We start from the raw sequence: 14,842 nt of genomic DNA, 5'->3' as shown, positions 1-14,842 counted from the left end.
AAGATAGAGAAAGCTATGGTGTTAGCAAAGTTAGCAAAGTCTTAGACTTGGCACTAATTAACTCTGTAACCTCAGACAAATCTCCTAACCTTTCTGATTCTCTCTCTTTCTTTTCTTTTCTGTTTTTTTTTTTTTTTTTTTTTTTTGACAGAGTCTCACTCTGTCCCCCAAGCTGGAGTGCAGTGGCGCCATCTTGGCTCACTGCAACCTCCGCCTCCTGTGTTCGAGTGATTCACCTGCCTTAGCCTCCCAAGTAGCTGGGACTACAGGCGCCCGCCACCAGGCCCGGCTAATTTTTTGTAATCTTAGTAGAGACAGGGTTTCACCATGTTAGCCAGGATGGTCTCGATCTCCTGCCTCGTGATCCACCTGCCTTGGCCTCCCAGAGTGCTGGGATTACAGGCATGAGCCACCATGCTCAGCCATTCTTTCTGTTTTTTAAGAGATGGGGTCTCACTGTTTTGGCCAGGCTAGTCTCGAACTTCTGGCAGTGATCCTCCTGCCTTGACCTCTTAAAGTGCTGGGATTACAGGCATGAGCCACCACCCTGACCTCACTTTCACTCACTTTCATCTATAAAATCTTCTTTTTTTTTTTGGTAGAGGTGTGGTCTTGCTATGTTGTGAGGCTGGTCTTGAACTCCTGGTATAAAATCTTTAAAATGATGATAATAAGTTTATAAGTTTTTGTGAAATTCAGATTATGTAATATGCTTTAAAACTCAAGAATGTTTGTAAACCTGTTAGAATTTCACAAATATAAAGTGTTATACTCCTTTCAATCTAAGAATCTGAGAACTCTGTGGCAGCCTATCACAGTAACAGTGAAGAAATTCCAAGAGGCAGGTCTAGATTAAGTTAGAGTTGAAGTCTGTAACTTCAGAAGCTGATTCTGGACTAGGTAACAACCTCCTATTTAATCAGGAAATAATGGCTTGCAGTAAAACAAAACAAACAAAACATAAAAACACCAATGTGTTTCATTATATTGAAATGCAAAAAGAAGAATGTGATCTAAGCGTGGCATAAACTTCTAAACAAAATCATCAGTTACTAAAATTCTGTACAATCCCATTTTCTCAACATACTTGATTTTGGACCATTTGTTCACATCCAGGAGATTCCTTAGCACCCCACATCTATTACCTCAAATATGATCAAATCCCTGCAGGGCTCAGAAGAAAGATCAACAAGTCAGAAATCTAAAGAGTAGATATACTGAGGCCAAATTAAAACAGAGCAATGATCAACCCCAAGAATGGAGCCTTTCAGATTTCAAGTAAAAGTGGCCACTGTTTGGGCAGAGGACATACTCCAGCATCCTTTTCTCTCCAAAGCCTTCCCTAGTACTCTCTGCCTTGCTTCCACACAGAAAACTTAGCACCTTTGCCCATCTCCGGTCAGATGATCAAAGAATGCTTCTTGGCCTTCCCTGACTTTCCTTGGTTACTGAACATTGGGCACCAACCATTATTTGTGTGTTAGTTTGTTTATGGGATTGGAAGCAGAATGCCTGCTGTGTTACCTGGTTAGAGGCACTGGAAGTGCCAACTAGAAAGCCCAATCTCTCAGCTAAAGGAGCTCTCCAACTGAGGTTTGGCCTGCACAGGTGGTGGTGCCTGAGCTGAAGGGTGAATCAAAGCCAGCCCCTTGGATAAGAGGTGAGGGTGATGGATATTTCAAACCAAAAGAATCAGCCAAGTGCTGTGGCTCACACCTGTAATCCTACCACTTTGGGAGGCTGAGCTGGGAGGATTGCTTGAGCCCAGGAGGTTGAGGCTGCTGTAAGCTATGATTATGCCACTACGCTCGAGCCTGGGAGACAGAGTGAGATCCTGTCTCAAAAAAAAAAAAAAAAAAAAATTAAAGAAAGAATAACCTGAACTGAGGAGAGACACAGAAGATCATGATGCATTTAGAACATTTATGTCCATATAGCTGGACTACAGAGTGTATGTGGCTCACAGGAAGCTGGAAAAAGCAAATAGAGAGGTAGGCAGGGGCTGGATCATGAAGAGCCTTGTAAGCCAGGTTTTTAAATTAGCTTTGATCATGAGGGCAATGCAAAGACATCAGAGAGGTTTAAGCACAGAAGTGATATGATCAGATGTGCAGTTGAATAATAACAAGCAATATGTGTTCCAAAGAAAATTTGGAAAATCAGAAAAGCACAAAAAAAGTGTAACAGATGTTATTGAATGTCCGGACCACACTATAGGTCTAAGACTATAGGTCTAAGAATGTTTTCTTAGACCTATAGTGTGTCCTGGACATTCATGACATGACCTTTTTATTTATTCTTCCCTATTGCTTCAGAAAAATCCATTCTAGGATAAAATCCTTGCTTTTCTGATCCCATTCTGTCACAAAAATGCTCTCATTTGAGTACTGCAAAAGTTGTGTGAAGTGTAATATTACACCTTCAATATTTTATTCATTGAAAAACTTCTCATCCGTCTGGCTAGGCTTGCTTTAGTCTTGGAAGCTTGCAGTGAAGGAAGGGTGCACAGTCAGCTTTTTCCCTCTTCTACCCACTAGCTGCTCTTTCCTTAGGCCTCTGGGGATGGATTAGGGGCAAATTACTCAGATTTATGTGACTGACACAGTTGTCATATGGTGTGCCATTCGCACCTTGGAGATCCTTCTACTAGGGACCCCTGGCTAGAGTGCCCTCCTGCCAGGTAGCTTCACCCTGCAGGTGGTTTTCCTGGGCAGTGTCCCTTTTGACATGGACTGTGAATGGGTCCCCTCATTCCATGGCCCACCTGTCAATAAAAGTGCAGCTCCCTGCCAATGAGTCTTCTCTCTTTATTCTGTTGCAGGGCAGGCCCTTCTAGACTTTCACCTTTAGGCTTCCTCTGGTGAAAGTCAGTCCTGTGTCTCTCAAACTCCAGGAGACACAGATCAAGGACTTACTCCAAATGACTCTTGTGAAACCTCCTCACTTGGCTTAAAGGGAGGTGGTGTTTCCCATGGCAGGAGTAGGGTGGGTTTGGAACAGTGCACCAGGACCACTGTCTATAAAGAAGACCTTGATCTGGCTTCTTAAGCCCCCAAAGGATGTTTCTAGCCTCTCTTCCATAGCCTAAGGTGGGTAATGGGCTTATACTGACAGAGCCCAGTTCACCATCTCTTTGTGTGCCCTGAACATAGCTAGGGGGTCTAGCAATTCTATTAAAAATTGGTCTAGCAAATTTTTTAGAATGTGCCAGTGTAGGACCTACCTTAGTGTTCTTAGTCTTTGAAGAGTTGAGAAAATAGAGGAAGCAATTTTCTTTAAAAACTGAAAATCATTCATAATTCCAATAGTTTTTTTTCTTTTCTCCTTTGGAAGTATAGAGAATAAGGAGAGAAAATTCTCCTTCCAGCTTTCAACTATAACAGCTTGATGTGTATCTTTCAAAAATTTGTTATGCTTATACAAATACAGACGATAGATAGACAGGTGATTGTAAAACATAGCTATGGCCAGGTGCAGTGGCTCACACCGTAATCACAACAATTTGGGAGGGCGAGGCAGGAAGATTGCTTAAACCCAGGAGTTTAAGACCAGCTTGGACAACATAGAGAGACCCTACGGTTTCTACAAAAATTTTAAAAATTAGCCAGGCATGGTGCCATGTGCCTGTAGTCCTAGCTACTCAGGAGGCTGAGGTTAGAGGATCACTTGAGCCAGGGAGGTCAAGGCTGCAGTAAGCTGTGCTTGTGCCACTGCACTCCAGCCTGGGTAACAGAGAGGAACACTGTATCAAAAAATAAAATAAAATAAACAAATAAATAAAACATAGCTACACAATGTTTGACATTTTTTCTATCAAGAGGTGGCGTTTATGTTCCCTTCCCTTGAATTGGTGCAGGCTTGTGACTGCTTTGACCAGTGGAATACAGTGGGAATGAAGGTTGTGACTTATGAAGCAGGGTCCTAAAAGGCATGAAGCTTCCACCTTGATCCCTGGGGACACTAGCATTTGAAGCATCAGGCCACCATGAAAGAAGTGTGACTACCCCGAGGACATGATATTGCGGAGGACACACATAAGTCAGTGCCAGCTGAACCCATCCTTCAGCATTGCAGGCCAGGTGGCAGGACATGTGCATAAAGAAAAATGTAAGGAGTACCTCTTCTAACTCCAGCTGTTCCACTCCCAGCCATTCAAGTCATCTCAGCTCTAGATATCACAGGGCAGAGAAAAACCAACCCTGCTATGCCCTGTCTGAATTCCTGCCCCACAGAATCTGCAAGCATAATGAAATGGTGGTTGTTTTATGTTACTAAATTTTGGGGTGACTTGTTACACAGTGATAGGTAATGGGAACAGACAGCTATTTAGAAAGTTCACTGAACTGCAAATGGTAAAGATGGAGTTGAAGGGGGCAAGACTGGGAACAGAAAGACAAGTTAGGAGGGTTTTGCAGTAATCCACATTAGAGACCAGCGGCTAAATTAAGGCAGTGGTAGTAGGGATGGAGAGATAGGGCCCAATGGAGAAATATTCAGGCTCAACACTTATGGCCCCACTGGCCAGTATCAACAGCACAAAACACAAGAGATGGGCTAGGAAAAGAAGGCATAGAGCAGAGGCCTTGCGCATGCTGTTAGCGTGTCTCCTTTGGTATATCTCAGCTTTTTCCTCTGTGTGCAGACTCGGCTTTGTTACCCCAGGCTGTGATTACATGGTTTAGTTTCACAAATGGGATGCCCTGAATGTTAGGCTGTGGATTACATTAATCAATCTATTTTGTTTTATCTTACATGCTTACTTAAAAGCTCCTTGTACTTAGAAAGAAAATATATGCAAAGTAATGTACAAAGCAGAGACTTGTCATTGTTTTAAGCTGAGCCCTTGTACCCTGTCAATGAACAAAGAGGCCCCTGGGTGAGCAGGATCAGTTTATAGTGATCAGTCTCTGAGAGATCTACCTCCCTGCAGCAGGGCAGTGAAGGAGGGTGGGAAGGACAGGGTGTACGGAACAGAAAGATAGAAAAAAATTGCTCACAGCCAGCTTACCGGCACATTTCAAGATATGCTAGGCCTAGACTGCAGGACAGTGTGTGCTGGAGATAGAGTTGCAGTCTACAAAAGGTCTGCACATGCGTTAAGTATGGACAGACAAAAGCTTGTGCTGCCAAAAATGGTAAGGCTTGTTACCTCTGGGGGTTGGAATTACTTCTGTTTTTTTGTTTTTGTTTTTGTTTTTGAGACAGGGTCTTGTTCTGTCACCCAGGCTGGAGTGCAGTGGCACGCTCTTGGCTCACTGCAACCTCCGCCTCCCAGAGCGATTCTCCGGTTTCAAGTGATTCTCCTACCTCAGCCTCCCGAGTAGCTGGGATTACAGGCGCCCGCCACCATGCTGGGCTAATTTTTGTATTTTCAGTAGAGACAGGGTTTCACCATGTTGGACAGGCTGGTCTTGAACTCCTGACCTCAGGTGATCCGCCTGCCTCAGCCTCCCAAAGTATTGGGATTACAGGCGTGAGCCACTGTGCCCAGCCTTCTTCTGGTTTTGTTGATGTGTTGGGACCTTTGTGCTTTTTTTATATTTTCCAAATTTTCTGCATATATATTACTTCTGAAAATAATTTTTGAAAAAACTACATTCTTTTAAAAATTATGAGGCCCTCACAGTTTCACCCATGTGGCTCTTATCTGCACTAGTGTTTTCTGCAAGTTTCACTCTAGATCATCTGACTACTCTCATCTTCCTAGACTAGGGGACTGCACACGCAGTAAGGGACCACTTCATACACAGTTTAGGGCCCTCTGAGTCTCCCTTTCAGAATTCTTTCCTGAACACTTCACGAATACTCAACTCATTCTCCAAGTGCTCGGGACAGCCTCTGAGTCCCTGCAGTCCTCTCTGCAGTGCCAAGTCTGTGGTCTTTAGTAACCAAGTCTGTGCTCCCAAATCACTTCTCTCTCTCTCCTACAGTCTCACATTTCCCACCCTCCATCCAAATGCCTACTTACTTCCCAGGAAGATCTCAGCTGGATGTTAGAAACAGAGCTAATAAATATTAAACTCATTCACAACATTTGAATGAGTAGCTAATAGCTTCATACTCACTGAGTTTTAAAAGAGGTTGCCCAATTAATGTTAGTGTCTCTAATTGGTGATATCAAAGCTATAGTCGAATGCAGATTTTCCCGCTCGCATTAAATCTATGTGCAAGTAGGTCACAACCTCTTTTAGCCAAGCAGGAAGGGTTTCCTGCAGCCAGGCGCCATTACCATTAATATCAGATAGAGCAGTAACTAATTCAGTCATGTTGATGGACGCCGAGATGGTGCCTAGACTCATCTGCAGTGGAAGCTACAAAGCTAGAGTGCGAGAAACCAATTTCCTCCAGCCTGAAGTGCTCTAGGTCACCCCTGGTTACGGAGAAAATGACATGAGTCATTGCATCTCCTAAGCCAGCTTATCCAGAATGTTGTGCATAGCTAAGCCAACAAATAACAATAGGTGTACACAGAATACACATTATCTCACCCCATTAGTCCTGAAGATCTATTCTGATTTCCCAGAAAAAAGGTTAGGGAAACTGCAACGTGTGGCAGTTACAAAAACACTTCAAACCAATACCCAACAGGGGAAGAAATGCAGACACGCTCTGAACTCCAGCCAGCGAGCCAGTTCAAAACCAGGCTTTATCTGTCCAAGGAAATCCCTTCCCTGGGGGACATTTAAAATGGCTTAGAGGCTTTCTTTCTTTCTATAAAGCAGAGGTTGGGGTGCTCTCTTGCTCTCGGGGTGCTCTCTCACTCTCTCTGTCTCTCTCTTTCTCAGTTTCGTGCATTAAACGTTTACAAGTATCTACTATGTACTGAGTATTATGCTAGGCACTGAGGTTTCTAGTATGAATATGGCTCAGTCCCTGCTCTAAAAGAAGCTGAAATTCAGTTAGTAGGTGGCAATGGGCACAGGTGCAAATGATGGAGCAAACAGTAATACAATCAATTAAGTCCTATAAGAGAAGATAGAAGAACAGGGACAAGGAAGTGTTGAAGTCCTCCTGCCAGGACTGAGGCACAGGTGGGAATTGGGTGGGTGGAGAGGCGGGAAGCTGTGAGGTGGGGAGGCACAGGTGACCCTGGAGGAAAGGCTTCAAGGATAATTAGTTAACCAAGTGGCTAACTGAGGTGCAGGAGAGGAGAGGGAGATGAACTCTCCTCTACTTTGGAGCATTCCAACCCTAGATTTTTATGTTTTTACGTTAGCTTATTTTTCTTTTGTTTCTCATTTAACTCTAAAATCAAAACTAAGTGCAAACAACATTTTATAACCCTTGAAAATGGAAATGGTACACTATGACCTGTTCATTTCACAGTTAAGCTTCTTCAAATCTTCAGTTCTCTGCTCCTAGACTTTTGGATTCACATTAGTCCTAGAAGATGGATCAGAGAAATGCAAGGAAAAAAAAGTGAAAATCACTCATTTTTAAGTAGTTAATGTTTTATAATCTACTTCCAAAAAGACTCAGAGGAAACAATTAATGTATCTGTTTAACTGATCCGGTTAAAATGATTGTGAAAAAGTTAGAAACGAAAAGCTACATTTCAACTTTATTTCCCCAAGCTATTCCTTTCCTCAATTAGCCTGATAATTGGGAGATAACTACAGAGCATGCCACATCCACTCTAAAGCATATTTATAGGAAAAATGCCAGAGATCTGGCTGTCTATTCTTTAACTCTAAATAAAGCATTTCCAGATGCCCAAAATGCACCTAAAATATATTATATTATGTGTATATATATATATATATATATATTTCTTTTTTTTTTTTTGAGATGGAGTTTCACTCTTGTTGCCCAAGCTGGAGTGCAATGGCACGATCTCGGCTCACTGTAACCTCCACCTCCCGGGTTCAAGTGATTCTCCTGCCTCAGCCTCCAGAGTAGCTGGGGTTACAGGTGTGTGCCACCACGCCCAGCTAATTTTTGTATTTTTAGTAGAGATGGGGTTTCGCCATGTTGGTCAGGCTGGTCTTGAACTCCTGACCTCGTGATCCACCTGCCTCGGCCTCCCAAAGTGTTGGGATTACAGGCGTGAGCCACCACGCCTGGCCAAATTTATTTTTTATATAGCAAACTAACTATAGGTGTATTCCTTTTAAGTTCATTTTTAAAAGCATAAGTGCTAGGCTGGGCATGGTGGTGGCTCACACCTGCAATCCTAGCACTTTGGGAAGCTGAGGCAGATGGATCACCTGAGGTCAGGAGTTTGAGACCAGTCTGGCCAACATGGCAAAACCCTGTCTCTACTAAAAATACAAAAATTAGTCGGGCGTGGTGGCGCACAGCTGTAATCCCAGATACTTGGGAGGCTGAGGCACGAGAATCGCTTGAACCTGGGAGGCAGAGGTTATAGTGAGCCGAGATCACACCACTGCACTCCAGTCTGGGTGACAGAGCGAGACTCCATCTAAAAAAAAAAGTATAAGTGCTGTATACTTATAGATTAAAATAAAAGTACAGAGGGAATAACAGTCACTCCCCAGAAGTAATTATAGTCAACAACTTTGTGAATCTCTTTCCAATATACGTATGTATTATACAAGAAGATTGTACTATAGACTGTGGCATCTCCAGAATTTCTATATTGGAGAGGCTCAGGGGAGACATCTAGTTAAATGGGAAGGCTAGGAGAGAAGCTGCCTTTTCATAGTAAGCAGTTAGTATTTTAGATTGAATTGATTTGGCATATTTTGTGGGGATGGGGGCTGGAGGAAATTATGGGAGGAGCTAAAGGCTTTCCTGAGCCAGCTATGGCAAGCACTGCCACCTATTTCCACAACCTGCTTTTTTAACTTAAAAATGTCTTGAACATTTTACCATGTCACCAACACATAGAGATCTACCATCTTCTTTTATAATAGTTACATTGAATTCCACTGCATTTAATTAATCTCCTATTGATAAACATTTAGATGTTTTCCAGTTTTCACTAAGCACTCCTCTCTCTCTTTCTCTCTCCCTCCCTCTGTGTGTGTGTGTGTGTGTGTGTGTGTCTTCTGTTTATAACATGAGAATTTCTGTAGAATAGATTAATAGAAAGAAGATTTATAGGATGAATTATATGTACACTTAAAATTTTGACAGAAAACTCTCATTATTTAATATACAGTTGTTATATGACTCTGCTGCCACTGTGATGGCAGAATACTGTCTTTTATGATTGATGGAGTGACCATATTATTTAGCAGCCAAACCAGAACACTTTTGAGAGAGAAAGTAGATGCAATTAATTATCATGCGGAACCACAGGCATAAACCAGGACTACTCCTGGGCAAACTGGAACATTTGGTCACCCTAATAATTATTAATATAAACATCATCAGTGAGAATAAGATCATTGAAAAATTGACAGTTCTGCAAATAACTTAAGAAATTTCAATTATCCTCCTTTTTTCCTTCCAAAGCCTACTTTATTACTCCCATAGTGTATCACCGTGAAAGAGTATATGAATCTTCCAGCAATCTTCTTGTTGGATCTTGTGTTAATGACAACAAACACAAAATCTGGGGGGAAAGGGGGAGAATCTGCTTCTAAATGTTTAGCACTATTCAACTTTTCAGTTGAAAAAGGGGAGATTCCCAAACCAGTAATCATAGTTGGATATCAAAATATCTCATGGGATACAGAAATAATATGAAGAGAGGAAAAAGTGTTAGAAAATAGTAGAGAACATTATCACAAAACATTTGTTTCCAGTAAATCTAGGCTCAGCATTCTTTAATAAGTCCAGAAGTTATATAAAAGCAATGAAAAAGAAGATAGCAGAGTCAGTTTTCTGAGGTCTGTGACTTGGGTTCCAGCAGGCCAAATTTTAGATAGTCCGTGGACTAATGTTGATTTTTGTGGCTCAACCTGAGAACATATATTCTCTTTGGTGTCCTGTGAAATACTGGCAGGGCTTGGCCAGCTTCCTTGGTTCTTTATGGACAGTCCAAGCCCTGAGATACCAGACATACGGCCTTCTGTGAGTGTGGTCTACCAAACATGTCACTTCCCATTTCCAAGACAGCTGGGAAAAAAAAATTTATTTTGCTGCCAGGCAGGATCAATCTATGGTAAAAATCTGTGTAAGTTCAGAGAAAACTGGTTGTTCCAGATGGAAAAGGAGAGCCCATCTCATGTCTTGTCTGTGTGCGTTCCCATCCCTCCAGCAGTGCCCTTTATTGCTCGTTAAGGATTACATTCCTTTTTCTGCCTGTTATCCCAGGCTCAGGAAAAAAAGCCCTTGACGGGTTAATGAATTACCCAGCACACTGAATCATCTGTCTTGTGTTTCTTACTAAATGAGAGGCTTTAACAGATCAGCGCTGAGGTGTTAGGAAGTGTGTTTCTAGCAAACGGCAAGCTGATGAAAATGCCTCAAAGCCTTACAATTCACGACCTGAAGGCAACTCCAGGAGAGGATAGTTTCCAAAACATCCCTCCTTTTAGCTCTTGTCCATTGGCTGCGAATTCAAAAAGTGGATGTAATTGTCAAGTTTTTTTTTCAAGGGCTGAGTTAGTTACAACAATGTACTGTTTAGTAGTAGCAACTGTTAACCTACTTTTTTTTTCAGGAGTGACAATGGGTACAATACATAGCAGTATTCCCACTTTCTCACCTTGACTTTGCTTTAATTAAGGCGTGCATTGGCAAAACATTTGAAATGCATTCTCTTTCTGTGAAATGGATGTTTTGCTTTGTCAAAGGCCATCTGAAAGCTGAGATCAATCTATAGGTACTGACAAAGATAGTTAAGATGTTAAGTCAAAAACAAACAAACAAACAGAAATCGCCAAATACTACGTATGGCAGATCCCATTTATGTAAAAATATGTGTAAATATAGTATGTGTTAGTATTTGAGTAGAAGGAATTTGAAACACTATGCACCACGTTATTAATAACTGTTATGTCTGAGGGTGTAATTGCCAGGGCTTTTTACTTTCTAAGACATCTGTATGGTTTGCCTTTTATACAATAAGCATCTGTTACTTTCGAATCTGAAAGGGAATGGGGGTGCAAAAATAAAGTCACTCCAAAAAATTCAACTGATTTCTTAGTCCTACAGTCAAACTAGCTGAGCTATCCAAATGCAAACACAAGAAGCTTACCAATGGGGAAGGGACTGTACGTACTGTAAAAGGTAGCATTGTTATATATTAATAAATATTACATACACAGGATAGGCTTCTAAGGGCAGAAGCAAAGAACAAAGGCCAGAGAGAAAGAATTTTCTATTTCTCATTTAAAAAATTAACTTGTTAAAAAATAAACTTATTTAATTTAATTGGAGAACTTTTTCAAACTCACAGACTTATTTTGGAAGATTACTCATTTTAGTTACGTAACCTGAACCCTCAGTTTAGGAAAATGCTCAGCAAGAATATGACAGATGTTAATCGGTAGCATTTAATGGCAAATTGCTGATGTTGTTCAATTAATCATATCAGATCTAACGTCATGTTTTTCTGGGATTTGTGAGTCATCCCAGTGTGGTATAGTGAAAAGTATATAGGTTTTAGAGATTCCACTTAGGTTCAAATCTCCCCTCTCCCACTGTACTTCCAATTTGATTTTGGATCAATTACTTAACCCCCTTAAGCCTCAGTTGTTTGAATTAAATGTATTTTGTAATAATAACTGCTTAATAGGCTTGTGATAAGGCCTAAACAAAATGATCTATAAAATGCATTTTATAATCTATAAAATGCTCTAGCATATAATAGGCACTGAATATTGAGTGAATAAACGAAAGAATTAGGGAATATTATTCTAGACTTTGTTTAATGTCCACACAAAATGAGAGAGACAGAAAAAGAAAAACAGAGACAGAGAGGGTGAAAAGCGAGAGAGAGGAGAAGAGAAAGAGAGAAAAGAGAGAAGAAAGGAGAAAGTTCCAGTTCCTTCAGGTGTGGAGTTTCCTAAGAATGAAAGTGACTCATGATTTAGAAAAGGAAAAAAGTGAATGAGCAATAACTGAATGAAGATCCTAGGTTTGGAATAATGCTGCAACATTTTGAAATTGCCACACAAATCACACATAATACCTACTATCCTTTAAGGCCTTCTCAAATGTCACAGCCATGATGAGGCCTTTCCTAATTTCCCAGGCAGTGGTAGGAACTTCCTCTATATGTTCCACAGCTAAGCGCTGGAGGTGTCAGCCATGAGCAACTTTGCCTTCCATCATAAAGTGCACTGCTCTCAGCTCGTTCCCAGGGAATTAATGCTAGGATGTTCTTTGCATAAAGGTAACTTTGGATTAGACTTGGGGGTATGTGCCTGACCCAAGGCGACCCATCTAATGAGGTCCTAGCATGAAAAGATTAGCTGGGCCAATCAAATTCTCTTTCAGAGAAATTGAAACTAATAGAATCAAAAGAATTTGCTAGTTGGAGAGAAGAACCCACTTGCAGAGTGAGTTCCCTTAATGACAGTGCCCCAGAATGACAATTCTGTGACCCAAGTCCACTCTTGGTCCCATAGTTAGGAAATAGGTAAAGCTGAGCATACACTCAAGGATTTCTTAACTTAGTTATCCAACACAGGTGGTTTTGGTGTGTGCAAGCACTTCAGAGAGGAGTTTAAAAAGCCCCGTTCTTTTAGAAATAAGTTGATATAGCAGCTTGCTTTTAGCTAATCACCCATTACTTTTCTTTCCTTATCCTACAGCTCTTCCCACTCTCCTGTTTGCCACCTACCATGCCTGCACAGCAATCTAGACACCAGAACATTTGAAGGACCGCAGAGCCAAACAGTTCAGGTGTGAGTCTGATGGCCAGTAGAGAGGTAGGGACCAGAGATACAGATTTGGAAGTTAACAAAACTGCTGATTTAAAATCTGCAAAAGTAGAGGAAGATGCCCAATGATTGTAAGGGTGGTTAGAAGATCCTAGAAGAAATTCTGTAGATACAAATGCTTAAACACTGGGCAACAGAGAAGGAGGAGAAGGAACTCGTGGAGGAACACTCAGAGAAGAGACCAATATGGAGACAATTGGCAATCCTTTCCCAAGAGGTTTCAGTGGGAAGGTAGAGATAGAATTGAGACTGCAATGTGTTTTGAAATGAGGTTGAACTAAGGAAGTGGAGCAGTGATTGTTGCTAACCCTCTTAAAGAGATTAGCAGAGGAGGAAGTGTCCAGGAAGGCTTGGCATCCTTAAATGCTCCCTCTCCACCCATGGGCAAGGCTACAGGCATCCTATAAATGCAAGCTTGACTTAGCTATCTACACTTTGAGAATTCTTTCTGCTCTGGCTCTCATCCAGCTTTCTAAACTTTTGGTTCTATTCTTCTTCTTCTTTTTTTTTTTTTTTTTTTTGAGCAGTAGCAAGATTTATTGCAAAGAGCGAAAGAACAAAGCTTCCACAGTGTGGAAGGGGACCTAAGCGGGTTGCCCTGGTTCTATTCTTCTATCCTTGCTTACCGATCTTTTAACTCCCATCCATTTTTTTCCTCTTTGCCCAGCTCATTTTAGATTGATGCAGTGTGTGGCTGTCTCTTTGGTTCTGACCCTATTTCACCTGGAACACTATCTTCAGTTCCCTTTTTGTTTCATGGCCTGAGCTCTACCCTACTGCCTTTCCATCTGAGCACCCAGATCCTGGCTCCTGGCTTCCCTGAGCCTCCCATTTTGCCAAAGTTTGGAACAGAATTGGTTCATAAGGAGAGATATAGGGCAGTGATAGAGAAGGATAGAGCCAAAGAAGCAATTTCACTCTGAGAGAAACCGGTTAGAGGGGAAAAAAAACCCAGTAGAGGATGTTAAAGGTAGCAGAGAGGAGGCAAGACTGCTGGGACACATTTCCCATAGGTGGAGTGGAAAGGGGTTGAGGACATAGATGGAGGCCTTGACCAAGGGAAGGGATCTCACCCTCTAAGGCAAGAGGGAAGGAGATGATAATAAGGATCAGTACAACTAAGTTTGTAGGAGGTAAGGATTTCCCTGAGAGTTAGGAACCTGAAAGTTAGGTTGGGCAAGAGGTTTGAAGACTTGCGAAGGTTTGGTGGCCACTCAGGTGAAAGGTAAAGTGAATTAAGCAAGGAACAGGATTATGGAGTAACACTGCAAGACCCGTAGAAGCTAAAGACTCAGCACTTGTACCAGTACCTCCTGCACCAGTGTACGATTTTCTCCAGCAGTGCTTCAGCCAATAAGGATCATCTCTTATTATCCAGGCTGACAATCAATCCTGGTGGTTAAGACCAGCATTCCCAGGACCTGCCTTGGTTCCAGGCCAGGGGTCAGATGCACTGTCCTTACGACACTGGGGGAGTCAGAATGGAAGAATCTTTATTTATTTATTTATTTTTTGAGTTGGAGTCTGGCTCTGTCGCCCAGGCTGGTGTGCATTGGTGTGATCCTGGCTCACTGCAACCTCTGCCTCCAGGTTCAAGCGATTCTTGTGCCTCAGCCTCCTGAGTAGCCAAGATTGTAGGTGCGTGCTGCCATCCCTGGCTAATTTTTGTATTTTGATGATGAGATGAGGTTTCACCATGTTGGTCAGGCAGGTCTCAAACTCCTGACCTTGTGATCCGCCTGCCTTGGCCTCCCAAAGTGCTGGGATGACAGGCGTGAGCCACCACGCCGGGCAGAATGAAAGAATCTTAACATCCCTTCAACTCATCTGTTCAGTCTGTGGACATACCTGAATTTGACAGGAGAATAGAAGACTACATGGAGGAATTATTATTTTACATGATCAAGACCAATCTCCCCACTTGCCGCACATCAGCTCTGTCCTGATTGAACCCTGATGGAGACCCAGTCTGCTTGCTGGGCTTCCTGCTACAACTGGAAATTCTTGTGACCCTTATAACCCAGGCGGCCCATTTTCCACTG

Source organism: Pan troglodytes, chromosome 1, assembly GCF_028858775.2.
Source record: "Pan troglodytes isolate AG18354 chromosome 1, NHGRI_mPanTro3-v2.0_pri, whole genome shotgun sequence".
NCBI classification, from domain to species: Eukaryota; Metazoa; Chordata; class Mammalia; order Primates; family Hominidae; genus Pan; species Pan troglodytes.
This window is presented reverse-complemented; position numbering follows the sequence as displayed.